Source organism: Octopus bimaculoides, chromosome 10 (assembly GCF_001194135.2).
Source record: "Octopus bimaculoides isolate UCB-OBI-ISO-001 chromosome 10, ASM119413v2, whole genome shotgun sequence".
NCBI lineage: Eukaryota > Metazoa > Mollusca > Cephalopoda > Octopoda > Octopodidae > Octopus > Octopus bimaculoides.
Window position 1 is genome coordinate 16,152,871 of NC_068990.1, and position 18,728 is coordinate 16,171,598.

Here is an 18,728-nt window from a genome sequence, read left to right on the forward strand (position 1 = left end):
CGAGCCCTTTAACAAAAAGAAAAAGAAAAATGAACACAGCACAAATAATGAATTGCTGTGTATAGAGAGTCGTCAGCCCACTATTCTCATGACATCGAAAGGCATGAATGTCACACAATCTCATTTTCATCCTTATAACTTTTGTATTAAGCTTTCTCCCACCCAATTTCCAATTTCCCACGTACCCAGTTCACTTCATTTTACTTTGCTATCCTTAAAGAAAGCATGAACGTCACTAAATCGTCCATTTTTCTCCCTTTTAAATTTATGCAACCTATTGCATGAACGCATGAGCATCACACAATCACATTTCCCTTCGTAGGATTTCACTTTGTTTTGTTTTTTTATCCACTCTTTTTGTCATTGAAAGGATAATTTGGGGACATAACAACAGATAAGGGACTCACCGACTTCGTTGTCACATAACTTTCTACGATTTCAAGGGTGTAGATTACGATTATGTTCATAGAATTAGTAAAGGAAAAAAAAAAAAAATTCGTTTTGAGGAGGTGCGGATCATTCTTCTGTCTCCCTACCACAAATTTCCGTAACTTTAACATTTTTCATTTTATTCTTTCTTAGAATTTAATGTTTGAAACATCAACGTTACTTAATCTACATTCTCGTAAATGTATTTCTGTAAAATTTCATTAAAACACATGCATTTTAGAGACAGGCGTGAGGAAATAAAGCCAGGAGCGGGTTCAGAATAATTCAAAACTTTTTTTAAAATCCTATCAACATAATCGTTATTTACTCTCTTGAAAACGCATTTCTGCAAAATTTCTCTTAAAGAACAATATTTTTCAGAAAGTTACAAGGAAACAAAATCGAGGTGAATGGGGCACTAATGTGTAGTTATATACAATTTTCATTATAAATAAGCACCGATTACCCAAAACAACAATTGCTGTAAAATCACTGAAATGATCGATACTTTCCGTAGCACAGTACATTTTATACACACAACCATCTTTACTTCATGTTCTTGAGAAATAAAGAATTGCCTGAACATCACATCTGTCACAAACCGAGCTAACGGCGGAGCTGCCTTTGCGGGGTAGCCCTACCTGTTAGAAATATCAGCCAAACCTCCTTCATATTACACCTTGCTACATACAGCCTTAGAAATTGGACACGTTAGATAATGTGGTCCTCGATTTTAGACGACTCGGTCACGACTGGAAAAGTCTTTGATTGCAGATGTTCTCGATGTCTTCGTTATACATCTATTTCGTAAAACTGGCGCTTTGTGGATAAATTGTATAAAAGCTGACAGGAGAAAAATTTTTAAACAAAATTTGTTCTTCAGCCACACTAGAATAGGATTAATTTGTATTAGTCTGTGTGTATTTAATACTCATCTGTCTATCTATTATACTCTACATTTGTGTCTTTATAACTATATCTTTTTGTTTGTGTCTGTTTATTGAAGGATGTTGAGCGCAAGATCATTTGGTCATAGAATCAAATCCTTGGACTGAGTGACACATTGTGTCTTTAAACATGGTACTTCATTTCCCAGTCTGCTCAGCCATAATAAGTGCCAGCCAGGTATCTGTGCAATTCTCTCTCTCTTTCCCACCATCTATCATATCTTAATTATTCTACAGAATTAATGGCGGAAAAGAATCAATATCTGCTTGTGACTACACAGGCACCAAAAGCAATTAGTGAAAGCATGGACCCCAGTGTCATGCAAATGGCACCCTTGCCATTGGCACATAACAACACCCATTACACTCTCGGAGTGTTGGCATCAGGAAGGGCATCTAGCCATAGAAAACCATGCCAAATCAGACTGGAGTCTGGTGTAGCCTTCCAGTGTGCCAGCATGGACAACAGACGTTAAATGATGATGATGTATGTGCATTTATCTTTTACTTGTTTCAGCCATTAGACTGTCGCTATGGAGGCATCACCTTGAACTCTTAGTCGACTGAATTAACCGCTTATTCTATCAATCTCTTATGCTGAACCACTAAGTTATAGTTGTCGAGTGGTGGTGGGGGACAAACACACACAAAGACTCACACACACAGATATATATACAACAGGCTTCTTTCAGTTTCCATCAATGAAATCTGCTTAGAAGGCTTTGGCTGGCTCGAGGCTATAGGTGCCATGCAGTGGGACTGAACCAGGAACCATGTAGCTGGGAAGCAAACTTACCACACTGCCAAATCATTACCAAACCATTTAGTTTGTGAGTGAGTGACAACTGGATATAATATGCTTGTATTTAAAAAGAAATATTTTTCAGACCCTAAACTTGAGAAGGATTTTTATGTATGAGTATGTCAGTTGATATGTCTACTCTTCCTACCTTCAATAAAGTTTCCACAATCATTGCTAAGATAGATGTCAGTATTTCAGTTGGTATTGCTTTCTGTTGCAATAGATATTCATGGTGATGCAATGGGGATGAACTGAATGGAGTTCACTGAGGGGAACTTCTATGCAGTCACTTAACTTGCTTGAAAAACCTACTGAAATTTCTAACAACTCACTACCTTCTGCATATCAAGTAATATAATTCTTAGTAGCTCTGAAAAAAACAGGATGATCATGGTTGGAATGTCTTTGATCAAAGGCCTGTTCAATCAGTACTGAACTGATCTTGAGTAGGGGTTAAGCAATCCTGCTACCAACATCAGTCACAAAGTTCTTGAACCCTTTTATAAGGTCCTGTTTGAATGAAAGTCAAAGTGATGACCTCTGCATCTATCCTGTATATACAGAGAGAAACCACTGAAAATACCTTCCAAATGCTTTTTATGTCAGTAGCTTACTTTGTCACTTTGAGCTATCAGGACACTGCATCCTTCAAAAGTTCCATTCTTCCTGATATTCACCAACACTACTCCTTATATATGTGTGTGCACCCTTTCCTCTTTATCATTATTTCACTGTTCACTTTTTTGTCATTTTGTGTTTTATTTTATTTGGTATCTCGTCCTTGAATGTCAATCTTCCATGCTGGCATGGGTTGGATGGTTTGTCAGGATATGGTTAGCTGGAAGACTGCATTGAGCTTCAATGCTTACTTACTTTGGCATAATTTCTACAATTGGATGCCCTTCCTAATTCCAACTACTCTACAATGTACTTGATGGTGTTTTGGTGCGGTGGCACCAGCACTTTGAAGGTCACGTTTACATGCTTCAGGATTCAATCCCATTGTTTGGTGCATTTGGCCAATGTCTACTGTAGACTCAAGTTGACCTCTATCTTATAATAGGAATTCATTTGAAGAAAATTATAAATGTGTATGTGTATGAAGAGATGAAGCAATTTTTTCTCCTTTTGAGGGATCTCTAGCAGCTGTGAGATGAGACACTCTAGTGGCCCAGATCGTCTGCCAAACTACTACACAATTCCTCTCCTACTTTCTCCAGGTACATCTACAGACCAGATTACACTCACCATTACCTTCTCTCTGCCCCTTCCCCCTTGAAATACTCATTTCTTTGCAATTCCCATACTCTACTCTCTGACCTCACAACTGCACTCGTCTTTTCTCCTGCACTGTTCCTCCTCTCTTCCAAAGAATCTTTGCATTTTTTTAGTTAGAAGTTCTTTAGTTCCCAGCTGCACCCAACCAAGCACTTGTCTGATGTGGTCACATCTGATGCATCAGTAACTCTACACTGTGGACTGATCCACTACATCCAAAACTTATGTGGACGATTGTTGACGAAACCGGTTATAAAAAATTTCGCCTTAAACATTTTTTGCTGTCAGAATATTCACCATGAGAAACCTTCATTTTGAATGACCTCATCATGTTTTTTTTTAACATTTAATGTTGTATAAAAACTTTAATGCTTTTATGAAAGCTTTTATTATTCTTTTTTTAGATTTAAAAAAAATGCTTTATCATTGTCCATACAATGAATTTTCCTATATGGTGAAATTTCTTACAGTAAATTTTCCAGACATGTATGAAACTCTCTGTAGAAAGGGGAGTTTATATATCTACATTTCCAGGGTCTCTGCATATATGTAATGCAAATGTATATGTGTGTATAGATCGTCATTCTTATTTAACATCTGTTTTCTGTGCTGGCATGGTTTGGCCAGTTTGACAGGATATGATGAGCAACAGGATTGTGTCGAGCTCCAGTGTCTGCTTTGACATAGTTTCTATGCTTGCATGTCTTTTCAAACACCAACCACTTTACAATCCGTACAGGGTACTTCTCTTGGGCTACTGGCATTAGTGAGCTCTTCAGGTAACTTACAAGACAATACAGTAGAAAGGAGAAAAAGTGGTAAGGGGTCTTTGTATGCCAGGTGTTGGGGCTAAAATACATGTCAGCGGCCAGTCCAGGTTATCTTGCTATAGAATAGATACATGGCTACCCTGCATCATATAGGGGTGGATGGGAGTAGCTGGAAATAATATAGAGATGTTTGTTTCTAGATGCCATATATATATAAAATTATATATATTATGAATTAATATTAAATGTGGCATATACATGAGAAGCATACAGTATGTATGTGCGACCAATATTATATATATATATATATATATATGTGTGTGTATATATATATATATATATATATATATATATATATGAGAGAGAGAGAGATAGGTAGAGAAATAGATATGTAGATATATTCTCATTTTTGAAAAACAGATACATGCGACCTACATATGTAAACATACATGTTTATATATATATTATTATTATATATATAGTGTATGATACATATACTGCCATTTATTATTTATTAGTATGTCAAGAAGGCTTATGTATGTGTGTGTATATATATCTTTATACATACACACATACAGTGTATGGCTCATATACCACCATATATTAGTATGTTAAGAAGGCTTATGTGTGTGTGTGTATATACATATACATATATATATACATATGCCTGTATGCTGGCCTTAGACTGTAAGTGTATATGCATATTCACATATGTTTTCCATATGGAAAGCAACTAAGAACTCGATGAAGGAAATACCTGTTTTTTTTTTTGTTTTTTTTCAACAGAGATATGATTTGATAATAAAAAGAAAGAAAAGAATTTTGCTTGAAAGTGCTTATGTTTTTGTTTTAATTATCATAATTAGAGAATATGCAGTTCCTATGATATCGTCTGCATTTACAAGATGTATTTGTACCATATGGAAACAATATGTAGTTTGCTTGTGAAAGAGAGTTTGGTAAATTCAAGAATTTTATGCAATATTGTGAAAGACAATGTTGAAAGCATACAGAAGCAGAGTTGTCTGTGTTGAGAGATAGACATGGCTATGGTTATGTGATTAAGAAATTTGCTTCCTAACCACATGGTTTTGAGTTCAGTCCTACAGTACAGTACTTTCTATGATAGCTTTTGTCTAACCAAAACCTGTAGGTGCAGAAATGGCTATTTGGTTAAGAAGCTTGCTCCTCAGCCACTTGGTTTTGGGTGTAGTCCTATTGTATGGCACTTGGGCAAGTATGTTTTATTATAGTCTCTAAGGTGACCAGTCTTGTGAGTAGATTTGGTTAATGGAGACTGAAAGAAGCCCATTATGTGTGTGTGTGTGTCACATTATTTGATGGTTGTAAACAAGTGTCACCATCATACAAGTGATGCTGTTTGCTTCCAGTTGTTCATGAAAAACATGTCTGGCCATGGGAAATGTTACCTTGCTTGGAAGCAGATGAGGGTTCGCGATATGAAGGGCATCTGGCCATAGAGAATATGCCTCAACAAATTACATGTAACCCATACATTTATAATTTATGTCATTGTTTGTCTAGACTGTTTGTCTTTCAAATTCTTGATATTTCTGGCAGAATTGTTAGCATGCCAGGCAAAATGCTTAGTGGCATTTTCTCTGTCTTTATGTTCTGAGTTTAAATTTCACTGCAGTCTTTCATTCTTTGAGGTTGATAAAATAAGTACCAGTTAAGCACTAGGGTTGATGTAATCAACTTATTTGCTTCCCTGAAATTGCTGAACACACAAACGCATGCACGCACACACACACACACACACACACACACACACACACACACACACTTATTTGGTTGGATAATTTTAGCAACAATACAGGCAAGCTTTATTTTCATATTTTCTACAATCTCACCAACTTTACCTTGACAAGAAGCAAAGCCATGTTTTGCCACTAAGGCTAACAATATTATTCTGTCTTAAGTTGCCTCAAATCTTTGAGTCAAATGTTGTTTTGGAGACCGTGCATGTGTTTTTTTTGTTTGCTTTTTTTTGTTTGTTTGTTTGTTCCCTCCCTTACTAACTTTTAGCTATAACTGGTCTCTTTTTCTCTCAGCTGATTGAAAGACATGACTGAGTCAGAAACACAAGCAAATGCCAACTCAAACTCCCTGTTCATCTTAACTAACGGCTTTGCACACACACGCACACACACACACATGCTTATTCTCTAAGTTTTCTCATTATCACAATACTGAAATCCCATGTCCTTTCCTGCATGTAGATTATTGACATTCATTTTCTGTATTTCATTTCAGTTGGTTTGTTTTTAAACTTTTGTCATGATATTGTTTGGAAGGAAGAATATATATAAATTAAAAGGAAAATGAATTTTACACAAGATTTGATACTCTGTCATTCTAGGAAGATATATTGACTATCTTTTACACATTTATACTCTAATCTCAATACCCTAGAGAGATTATTATCATTATTATTACTTTTTATTATTATTATTATTATTCTTTTTGTGGTTTACAAATGACTTTTTAATTTATTGTTGGGCTTGATTAGTCTACCCACTATCTTTTGTCTGGTTTGTGCGTCACTCTCCTCTAATTTTGGAAAAATAATCTCTCTGATATGTTTACCATGTAACTTTTTCCTTGAAAAAGTTTACCAAGTAAACAACTGCCCTTCACTTTTATTTTATTTTATTTTATATTTTTTTTTATTAGTATTTCTGTAATCACTTCTGATAGTGCAAGGCAAGCATTTAGCTTTTTTGTTTTTCCTTGTTTTGACAGGAAGTCGACTCGAATTTTCTTTTTTTCTTTTGGTGCATTATTAATGTAATTCCTTTTCTCACCGCCGCCAGCTAAGATAAACAGAAAAGTAAATGAATCTGAGAATATGTCGTATTTTGAAGGCCATAAAATATATTTTTGTAATAAATTCTATGCATCCAACTCATGTAAGAAACAGAAAAAAATAACCAACATTAGGAAGATGAAATTGTCAGATAAAGGTTGTAAAAGACCAGTATTGATGATGCGCTATTAAAGTAAATTGAAAATATTATTTACTTAAAAATGTTAGCTTAGATGCTTTTAGTGTGTCTGTACATTATGGAATTACTGTGTCAGATGAAGAATATATTGGGAAGCATTATGTTTAATTTAACCCTTTCATTACTGTGTTTTTGTTGAATGCACTATCTTTAATCCATTTAATTTTGAAAATAATGAAGAATTTAGCAAAATATCTTTGAAATTGTTAAGCTGCTGTTTGGAATATAAATTAACAAGGAATCTTGATGGAAGGTTTTAAATTAAATAATTTTAAAACATAAATTTTTGTATCTTGCAACTAAGAGTAATCTCAGGTAGGTTGGTACCAAAAGGGTTAAGTGATTCTCTCTGTGTGCAGTACCACTTTGTTTAAAATATAATAAACCTGTTGCATTATTTGTTGATTTAGCAGTTGAGCAAAAGAACTAGAGTTGATTTGTTCAACTACTGACTGCATAAGGTGGTGCTCCAGCATGGTCACAGCCCATTGCCTGATAAAAGTAAATGAATTAATCCTACTCCAACTCTAATGTTGCAAAAGAAATCAGGGCTCATAAACTTGAAAAATGGTGACAAATTAGGTGAAGTAAAGAATAATTTCTGACCTTTGATATATCTATAGATGAGGAAATTGTGTCAGATGCTAAATATATTGCTAAAATAATATTTGGAGAAAATTCCATACAAGTGTTTGACATGTTTGGATAGTTCCTTGTTGGCGTAATAGATTCCTTTGTTGACACAGAAGACTATCAGATCAGGTTTCGTGAAATCTTGCATGTTGCACTTGGTTATTTACAGTTAAGTCTGCTGAAATGGTTTACTACTATTGGGAAGTATTTCTCTTGTACTTTGTGTTCTTGTATTACGTTGTTTGTAAAAAACAAATCATTAACCCTTCTGTTACAATATTTCTGTTGAAATTTACTGCCTTTGTTTCAATTAATTTTGAAAATAATGAATTATTTATTAAAATAACATTGTCATTATGAAACTGATATTTAGAACATAAATCAATATGAAATTTTGATGGAAGGTTTTAATGTAGTTCACCTTAACCCTTTTGTTACCATATTTCCATTGAAATACACTGCTATTGTTTCAATTAATTTTGAAAATAATGAAGAATTTAGTAAAATAACTTTATCATTTTTAAGCTGGTGTTTGGAACATAAATTAACATAAAATTTTGATGAAAGGTTTTAAATTAGATCACTTGAAGAAGTGATAGAACCAGGGGTCATCTCCAGCATGTTATTATGAAAAGGGTTAATCTCACTACTCCCTTTCATATATAGATTGAAATAAATTAAACTCAAAGAATATTAAAGTAATTTTGAAACAGAAATAATCTCAAGCAAATTAAATTTTCTTCTAATTAATTCTTTCTACAATAGACACAAAGCCTGAAATTTTGGGGGAGGGTGCTGGTTGATTACATTAACCCGAGTGCTCAATTGGTATTTATTTTATCGACCCTGAAAGGATGAAAGCAAAGTCAATCTTTGTAGAATTTGAACTCAGAATGTAAAGCCAAAAGAAATGCCACAAAGCATTTTGTCTGCTGTACTAAAGAATCAGGCAGTTTGCCAGCTTAAACGTTTATCTAAAGAGTAGTAAATGAACATTTTTGTTACTATATTTCTGTTGAAAATATCCAGCCTTTGTTTAAATTAATTTTGAAAATAATGGAGAATTTAATAAAATAACTGTCATTATTAAACTAATGTAAGGTGGTGAGCTGGCGGAATCGTTAGCATGCTGGGCAAAATGCTTAGTGGTATTTCCCTGTCGCTATGTTCTGAGTTCAAATTCTGCTGAGGTCGACTTTACCTTTCATCCTCTTGGGGTCGATAAAATAAGTAGCAGTTTAACACTGGGGTCGACGTAATCAACTCATCCCTTTCCCTAAAACTGCTGCCCTTGTGGCAAAACTTGAAACCATTATTAAACTAATGTGTGAAGCAAATTAGCATAAAATTTTAATGGAAGGTTTTTAATTTAGATCACTTTAAAAGTTTGTGTCATAGATCTAGGGGCACTCTGAAAAGGGTTGGTATTAAAAGAGTTAAAGTTCAGTTTTAACTGGCAACATTTCTTGAACAAGTAATTAAAACATCTTTCATGAATCTGTGGAAATCATCAACTTAGGAAACTAAATGAAATTGTTTTCCCATCAAGTTGATTTGCTGCAATTAATCCATATGTTGAAGATTCTGCAGCAAGTGATTCACTAGGTGAATGTTCTTGACTTTCACACACACCCCTGTAGTTCAAATATGATGCACAATCTCTCCATATCCAATTATATACTGTTGCTTTCTTAACACCATGTGCAGTTACAATGGCTTCTTGATGTTCTTGTACACTAGCAGACAGCATGTATGCTGTTTGTCTGAGATCTTCTTGCCCTAAAATTCCACACTATGGTGGTGGTGGTGGGGTTCTGTTGTATTTTCTTGGTGCTGTCATATCATTTTTAGCATACAGTTTGTCCTACTATTCATTGAACAAACAGCAGAGGTCATTGTTATATATGGTGATCAATTAAGGAACATGGAGAGACTATCAAATCAAATTTTAAAACCAAGTTCAAAGAGTTGATTTGTCATGAGGAGTGAAAAAAAACCCCTAGCATTTCAGATATTTGTTCTTGAGAGATAGGAGAGAGAGAGAGAGAGAGAGAGAGAGAGAGAGAGAGAGAGAACATGTATCTTATTGACCAGGCTGCAAAAATACTTATGAAACATTGTAACCTAGGCAGAATGATCCCCACCCCTCTCTCTCTGAAGAAGGCCAAGTGATATGCTGGAGTGTTTCTTTACAACAAGCCTACACACTGAACTCTCCTATAAATTCTTAATGGATAAATTTTCACCAACACAGACCACCCAGTTTTCTCAGATTCTAAATTTTATGTTATTGAGACTAAATGTGACTGTGAGGATTAAAGTGGAGCTGTGAGGATTATCTGAGTTTTGTTTTGTTTTATAAGAAGTGAATAATTTAAATACTTTTAGAAGTAAAAAATGTTGGTTTTTTAATGCCTTTAGGGACAAGTATAGCTAAGTGGTTAAGAAGTTTGCTTCCCAATCATATGGTTTTGAGCAAGAGGCTTCTACTATATCCCTGAACTGACCAAAGCATTATGAGTGGATTTGGTAGATAGAAACTGTGTGGAAGCCTGTTGTATCATTGATTTAATGTCCACTTTCCTATGCTTGCATGGGTCAGGCTGAGTTTATTGAGACAGATTTTCTATGGCTGGATGGCCTTCTTGTTTCCAAGCAAGGTAATATTTCTCAATGGCCAGACATGGTTTTGTAGAATTTTGGAAATGACACTGCTTGTTTGACAGTGACACTCACTTACAACTGTCAAGACAAAGAGACACAAACATACACATACATACACACTCATACAACACACAATCACACACATACATACATACACATACAAAGAATAAGCTTGTGAAGACAAGGAGACACACACACACACACACACACACACATAGATACATATACATGCATGCACACATACACACACACACACACACACACACATGCACACAGAAACAAATAATAGAATTCCTTCAGTTTCTCCCTACCAAATCCACTTCAAAGCTTTAATTTGTTTGTGGGTCTAGTAGAAGACACTTGCCCAAGCTGCCACACAGTGGAACTTGAACTTGAAACCAATGTGGTCCTTAATTTCACAGCCACTCCATGATAAAGTCTATCATTACATTTTTATTTCTACCTAATGCAAAGCTTGAATCTTAATTTCTTTGAGAAGAGGGAGAGTGGGTGAGAAAATTCGCATCAATGTTGCTTTACTGTTTTTTTTTAAAAATTATATTTTTAGTCTATACATTTGGAAACAAGTTAAATTTGTTAAAAAAACTGTAATTGCCTCAGGGCTAGAATCATTTAAAAGTAATTACATCCTTAATTAATATTTCAATCCTTTTTCTAACATGCATTTTTTGAAAAATTTGTTTTATAATTTAAGCATTCAGATTAAATTATTTTTATTATTGAAAAGAAAGAAACAAAAAAACCCCAAAATCAAAACAAAGTTACAACAAGCAAGCAAAAATTTAACAAACATCAACTTTCTCTCTCAGCAGAGAGTATTCTCATTAATCTAGTGAGTGGGTTGCTTTGCTCATTTGTTACTAGATTTCTCTTGAAATGCACTGTAGATGTGGCTGTGTGGTTAAGAAGTTTGCTTCCCAACCATGTAGTTTTGAGTTCAGTCTCACTGTGTGGCACCTTGAATAACTCTCTTCCTTTATAGTCCAGGGTTAATCAAAGCCTTGTTAGTGGATTTGGTAGATGGAAACTGAAAGAAGACCAATTATATATATAGTCAATTAAAATAAACAATCAATTCAGATAAATGAATAATAAAATTAACAAACAAAAAGATGTGTACAAGGATGTATTAGCTTGATGCTCAGTAAAGAGAGAGAACCAAGAAAGCTCTTGTTGATTTAACAGTTTTGTTTTAACTCGTTTGATGTCAACCTATGTGACACCACTTCTCTGATACATACTCCATTTTTAGAAGTTATATATATTAAAACTTTCCACTAAAATTCCATGTCAATTCAGGTACTAAACACCAATTTAAAAATAACAAAATTGTTTTACTAAATTCTTTATTATTTTCAAAATAAAATGAAACAAAGGTGTTGTATTTCAACCAAAATTACGGTAACAAGAGAGTTAAGAATATCATCATTACCCTAACCAGTGATTTCAAAATCCATTCTGTTATAGTCTGTATTCTCTTTTCTTTTTCTTCCAAACATAATGATTCCAGGGTTTAACCCTTTAGCAATTAAACTGGCCATATCTGGCCCAAATATTCTACCTATTTTATGTTCAAACTGACCAGATCCAGCCTCTCACACATACCCTACAGTGCCAATCTAAAAATTAAAAATCGTATCATTGAAATCTCAAAGCTATGAGGTAATGCATGTTTAATTCAAAACAATATAAATTAATAGCCATTACATTTCACAGAGTAATCTGAATGCTAAAGGGTTAACTTTGCTATCTTACCCCAAACCTTGTTTATTAGTTCACTGCACTTTTTAACTCTTCTCACTAGAGAATGGTTATTGCTCTTTTGCTGGAATCCACTGATAATTTTGATATCCAATTGTTTTCTCAATCCCCTTGCACTGTAGGCCATCATTCACTTTATAAATAATTGCCAATCTGACCTAATAATAGATGAGTGTATTTTTATTTTCTAATTTTTTAAACTTTCTTTCTAGGGAATAGTATCTGGCTTCACTATTCTGACACCATCATTACTTCCTGTTCCTCTGCCAGACTTCAAAATAACCACTACAACATCTATACATTAGTAGACAATGTGTTTGTTTGTGTGTGTGTGTGTGTGTGTGTATATATATATATATCGCACATACATACATATACACATATATATACACACACATATATATATATATACATATACATATATATGTGTGTCTGTGTGTGTGTGTGTGTATATATATAAGAGACCAAAGTGTATGTACGCCGCTATATTTTTATATATAAAAAATACAAAAATGGGACAAGAACGCAAAACATCCAGACAGTTAGGTGATACAAAAAAGGGATAACAAAACATCCAGACAAACAATACAAAGAAAACAAGGACAGGTAATTTGGAGTTTTCTTTCCTCAGTCGAGTTCCAGATTATCTTTGCAGTTTCGGCTGGTTATATATATATATATATATATATATATATATATATTGTTAGTTGTCATACATGACTACCAATATGAAATGGTTGGTTACAATTTCTAGAGTAACTGTGTGGCATTGTGATATATCTTCATCCCAGTGGGACATGTTCTTGTTTAACATATGGCCATGTGGTTGACAAGTTTGCCTTGCACCGACGAGGTTTTGGGTTCAGTCTCACTACACTGCTCCTTCAGCTGGGGTCTTGTTGTCATTCCCTCAGATCACCTATTTCAAACAAGTAAGAATTGTCTTGGTGCTGGAGCATTCATTATTTACAGTCATATGCATGTATGTATGTATGTATGTATGTATGTATGTATGTGTGTGTTAAGAACACTGATATCTGTTGAGGTTTTTGATAAACAAAGTATTTTTTCTTGTTGTAAACAAAGAAATCTGTTGTTACTGTGAATGACAAAGCATCAAGAAGAGTTTGAATACTACTGTTCTTGGTGTGATTGTAGCAGCAGTCCAAGTGTGGTGATGGTGGTGCTGTTGACATTTGTCATTGTTCAGCTGTTGTTAGCTTGGATCAGCTGTTGTCCACCATCTCTTCACCCTCTTCTGATTGTCTCTCTATGCTGTCCCTCACTGCTCTCTCTCTCTCTCTCTCTCTCTCTCTCTCTCTCTCTCTGTCCATAGCTCAGGTGCACCAAATTTATAGTAATAGCTAGGTTCAAAAAGAAACATGCCTAAAAATTAAATTGTTACTGGAGCTTATACCACGCAGAGTTTTGATTGGATTAAATATGACTGTACATGTGTATATTTTATGCAATGACTCTAGTGTGCATATGTATATGTGCACGCATGCGCAAACACACACACAGTAGGTTTCTTTCAGTTTTTGCCTACTAAATTGTCTCACAAAGCTTTGGTTGTCTTAGGTTATAGTAGATGACACTTGGGCAAGGTTTCATGCAATGGAACTCAACCCTAGACTGTGTGGCTGGAAAGCAAACTTCTTAACCACTCAGCCACTCTAATGCTTACAATTTACTCTCATTGTAACTCATAATAATAACATACACTATTTATTTATTTTATTCTAGCATGGTGCCCAGTCATTTAAAAATAAATAAAAATTAATAAAAAAAATATTACCATGATTACTAGGTATTCTTATTAGTCTCAGTCTGTATGTGGTAATTGCTAAAAGCCATTTTTAGAATATTTTCTTTTCCAATGCCAGCTTTGGAACAAACATGATGGATCATGGGACAGGGGGGTTTATTGTTACGAGAACAATACTCATTTTCTTACCTTCAATTGTTTCTGTTATGAAGCTCTGTCTGTGTGTGTGCATGCACGTGCATGTGCGTGTTGCATTTATGTTTCAGTGTGTGTGTGTGTATGTATATATATATAATGAATGACTGCCATTTATATTGTTTGATTCTTATGTAAAGTACTTCCCTTTAATTGGCTCATTCTCTGCTGCAGAGAAAAACCTTTCAGATATATTTTCCTTGGTGTTCAAAATGTCATTCGAGTACAAAACATTTTCTTGCAAAGCTTAATTTTTTGTTTTCTTTTGTTTGCAAACCTGTTCACCTCCTCATAATATGAAAGCATAAACATACAAAGAGAGAACAACAAAATAAAAAATGCAAGCCAAATTATAAAACTGGATGCATGTACACTTGTACACACACACACACACACACACACACACACACACACACACACACACACACTTGCATAATTTCATATTAATTGTTTCAAATCCACATAATCCCACCCCCTATTTATTTATTTACTTTTCTATGTATGTATTTATTCATGGTGTTATGAAGAAAGGGGTTGAAGCAAATAATCTCTTACTCTTGATCTGATGCTTATTTTAACGAGAGCAGCTTTTTTTTAAAATCTCACAAATGTAATCTCTATAATATTGTCATTAAAATCTAAATAAATACCTTATTTGTATGTCTTAGCAAATTTAAGCTGCTTATATTATTATTTTCTATCAGAAACATTGATTGGAATATAAAAGTATCCAGTTTTTAAAATTTGTTACATTTGATTGACTGCAAGAGAGTCAATAGCTATTGACCGAAGGAGAGTGGGCCTGTTTAACCCTTATGATACCCACCCATCTGAGACCACCCCTGGCTCTATGATACAAACCTCCTGTTTTAAAAGGATCTAAATTAAAACATTTCATCAAACACCAGCTTAATAATGATAGCTATTTTACTAAATTTGTTATTATTTTCAAAATTAACTGAAATAGAGGTGGTGTATTTCATTGGAAATGTATCTTTAAAACAGTGAAGCAAAACTATGTTCAAGGGCATGCTGCCATCCATGACCATCTAGCCATATTTTTTCATTTAATCACAGTAAATCCCAGACTACATCATCCAGTGATGGTAGGGTGTGATTCAACCATTTTGGTATCAACACATTTGAGACCACCCCTGGTTCTATGATACAAACTTCCTGTTTTAACCCTTTAATATTTAAACTGGATATATCAGGCTCAAATATTCTACCTGTTTCATGTTCAAACTGGCCAGATCTGGCCTCTCACACCTACCCTACAATCTCATTCTAAAAATAAACAATCACAACATTGAAATCTCAAAGCTACAAGATAATGCATAATTAATTCAAAACATTGTGCAAAAGCAAGCATTACATTTGATAATAATCTGAATGCTAAAAGGTTAAAGTGATCTACAATTAAAATCTTCCATCAAAATTTCATTTAAATTATGTTCCAAACACCATGTTAATAATGACAGTTATTTTATGAAATTCTTTATTTTTTCAAAATTAATTTCATTGAGGACTCCAAAAATTACAGTTTGTTCATTCTTTAATTCATTGGCTCTACTTTATTTAGCTTGGCACAAGGCCTGAAATTTAGGTGAAGTGGGGAATAATTAATTACATACTGACCTCAGTACATGACTGGTACCTTAGTTTATCTACTATGGCAGGATGAAAGCAAAGTTGACCTCAGTAGGATTTGCACTCAGAATGCACAGAGCTGAAAGAGACACTGCAAGGCATTTCTTCCAACACACTAATGATTTTATCAACTTACCACTGCCTTGCTCATGATATATGTATAATTATCAGTTAATTGTCCATAAGTCATAAAAAATGCACTCTTAATATAAGCTGTAGAACTGTTATATTTTCATATATTGCTTTGCCCATGGCCAACACCAGTCCTTGAGAAATAACTCTTCCTCCCCCAAAAATGTTATTTTTTTTTTACTTTATTTCTTTCCATTAGCAACACCAAGTCACCTATATGAAAAGAACTTGCTGATGGTGTTTTGTTCTTTCATCTCTGTTTAACTATTGTTTCTTATAAATGCCTGTGTATAATTCATGTTTTTTCCCCATTGTCTGCACTTTGCCATCCGTTTTTGAAGTCCAACACTGGCAAAGTGAGACATCATAGATTTCACCACAAACCATTATGTGAAATGTATCTTTGTATAATAAGTCCCACACTTAACTAAATTTTATCGTTTTTTATTGGTACTATACTAGTTTGTCATTGACTGTGTTTTCTTTGAAACTGTCACTCCAAATTTTTTTGTTAAACATTTCAGTAGAAATGCATCAGTGTTGTCATCATTGTTTTAATGCCCACTTCTTCCATACTTGCATGGTTCAGACGGAATTCATTCAGGTAGAATTCCTATGGCTAGATGCTCTTCCAGTTGCCCACACTCACTTGTTTCCTCATATTTAGATATGTTTCATAGAAGATTGGAAATGAAGGGCACCATATATATAACAGAGATATCCAATTTTAACTATCGTATGATGTCAAGACAAGTAGATACAAAAACTGATGCATAGATATATATACATACATATTTACACACACACACACACACACATATGCACGCTTCTGTCTACCAACTAAACTCACAAGATGTTGGTCAACCCAGAACTATTTTAGGAGACACTTTTCTATGGTGTCTTATTGTGGGATTGAACCTGAAACCTGTTGCTCAGGTTGGGAAGCAATGTTTTCAACCACACGGCCATGCCTGTTCTAAAAGTAATGTATCATAAATTCAAATTCATAATTTGGTATAAATTGTTCACTTTTTAAAAATATATTTTACTTTTCTTTACTGCTGTTATTAACAGGTGAGAAAGTGCCATAATGCTGGAACTTACCCCAAGTTTCCTGGCATTAACCGTTTTTGTTACCATATTTCTTTTGAAATACACTGCCTTTGTTTCAATTCATTTGGAAAACAATGAAAAATTTAGTTAAAAAATCTATCATTATTAATCTGATGTTTGGAACAAGAAATTTTGATGGAAGGCTTTAATTTAGATAATTTTAAAGCATGAAGTTTGTATTATAGAATCAGGTGGGCTGGTGTCAAAGGTTTAATCACCATTTCTTCATGACAATTGCTTTTAAATTTGTACATGTGAAGTTTTGGTACCTCTGAGCTTTTTGCTTTCTCTATTCATTCTTATTGTATAAACTACAATCTGTTATTACTGAATGTTTTCTTAAATTCTATAATTCTTGGAGTAAGGTAAGATGAGCCATATTCTTTATTTCCTGCTAGCATGCAACATTTTATTAGTTTTCTGGTTAACAAACATAATGAAATCTACCTAATTGTCATTTTTATCTGATCTGAAGTGTGAAGAATATTGACACTTAGTTCAGCTGCATACATTTTCACAGCAGCAATAAACATGTTATCTCCTGTGGGGAAAATAAACCTACTTGTCAAATATCATAAATACCTTCTTTTCTATCTCATTGATAAACTAAACTGTATAGTTTACATCTTACATTGCTGCAACTTGCTATATTTCCTCCTATTTCTTTGGCTCAACCCTTAATTATTTAGTGTCATAAAAATAGCTGAAATGTGAGACAGCTATCATCTGTCTTCTTTTCTATGATATTCCTAACTCAGATATAATTTCATTCTTTGTTATTATTGCCTAGAGAATATACAAGATTTACTTTTTGAACCACATTATCAAAATGGCATCTGCTGACAGTCTGCAACAAGGGTAGCTGCCGAATATTATTATTATTTTTTTTTTTCAAGGTGTGAATAGATATGGGTTGTTAAGTGTGAAAACCCTGTACTAAGAGAAAACAGTTGTTGTTATATCAAAAATATGTGCCTTCTTCTATCCTGGACATATGGCCAGCAGAAGTCTGAAGTTTATGAACTTGGTAAATAGCTTAGAGCTGCAGTTTCATGTCTTACAATATCTTGCTGAAGTATTAACACTTTTGATACCAAACCACCTCAGATTGTCTATGGTTCTATGATACAAACTTCCTGTTTTAAAGAAATCTAAAGTTTAAAATTTCCTTCAAAATTTCAGGTTAATATTGACAAAGTTAATATTGAAGATATTTTACTAAATTCTTCATTATTTTGAAAATTAATAAAAACAAAGGTTGTTTATTTCAACAGAAACAGGGTAACAAAAGGGTTAAACCATAATATCATAGCATTGAAGGCAACTAGTTAACTAAGAGGTTATGCTTTTAATTAAAAAAAATTTTTATATATAGGCGTAGGAGTGGCTGTGTGGTAAGTAGCTTACCGGGTTCAGTCCCACTGCGTGGCATCTTGGGCAAGTGTCTTCTAATATAGCTTCTGGCTGACCAAAGCCTTGTTAGTGGATTTGGTAGACAGAAACTGAAAGAAGCTCGTTGTATATATATATATATAT

At 33.9% G+C, this 18,728-nt stretch overlaps 1 protein-coding gene across 5 annotated transcripts in view; it reads left to right on the forward strand.

Annotated features, from left to right (window-relative positions):
• Window positions 1-18,728, forward strand: part of LOC106879980 (extracellular sulfatase Sulf-1) — a 206,452-nt gene that overhangs the window by 20,109 nt on the left and 167,615 nt on the right. The window contains exon 3 of one of the 5 annotated variants that reach the window (XM_052971049.1): window positions 1,436-1,554. The exons of the other annotated variants lie outside the window; for them this stretch is intronic. The gene's annotated coding sequence lies outside the window, so the exon portion shown is untranslated. The remainder of the gene's footprint in view (window positions 1-1,435; window positions 1,555-18,728) is intronic. 5 annotated transcript variants of the gene reach the window in all.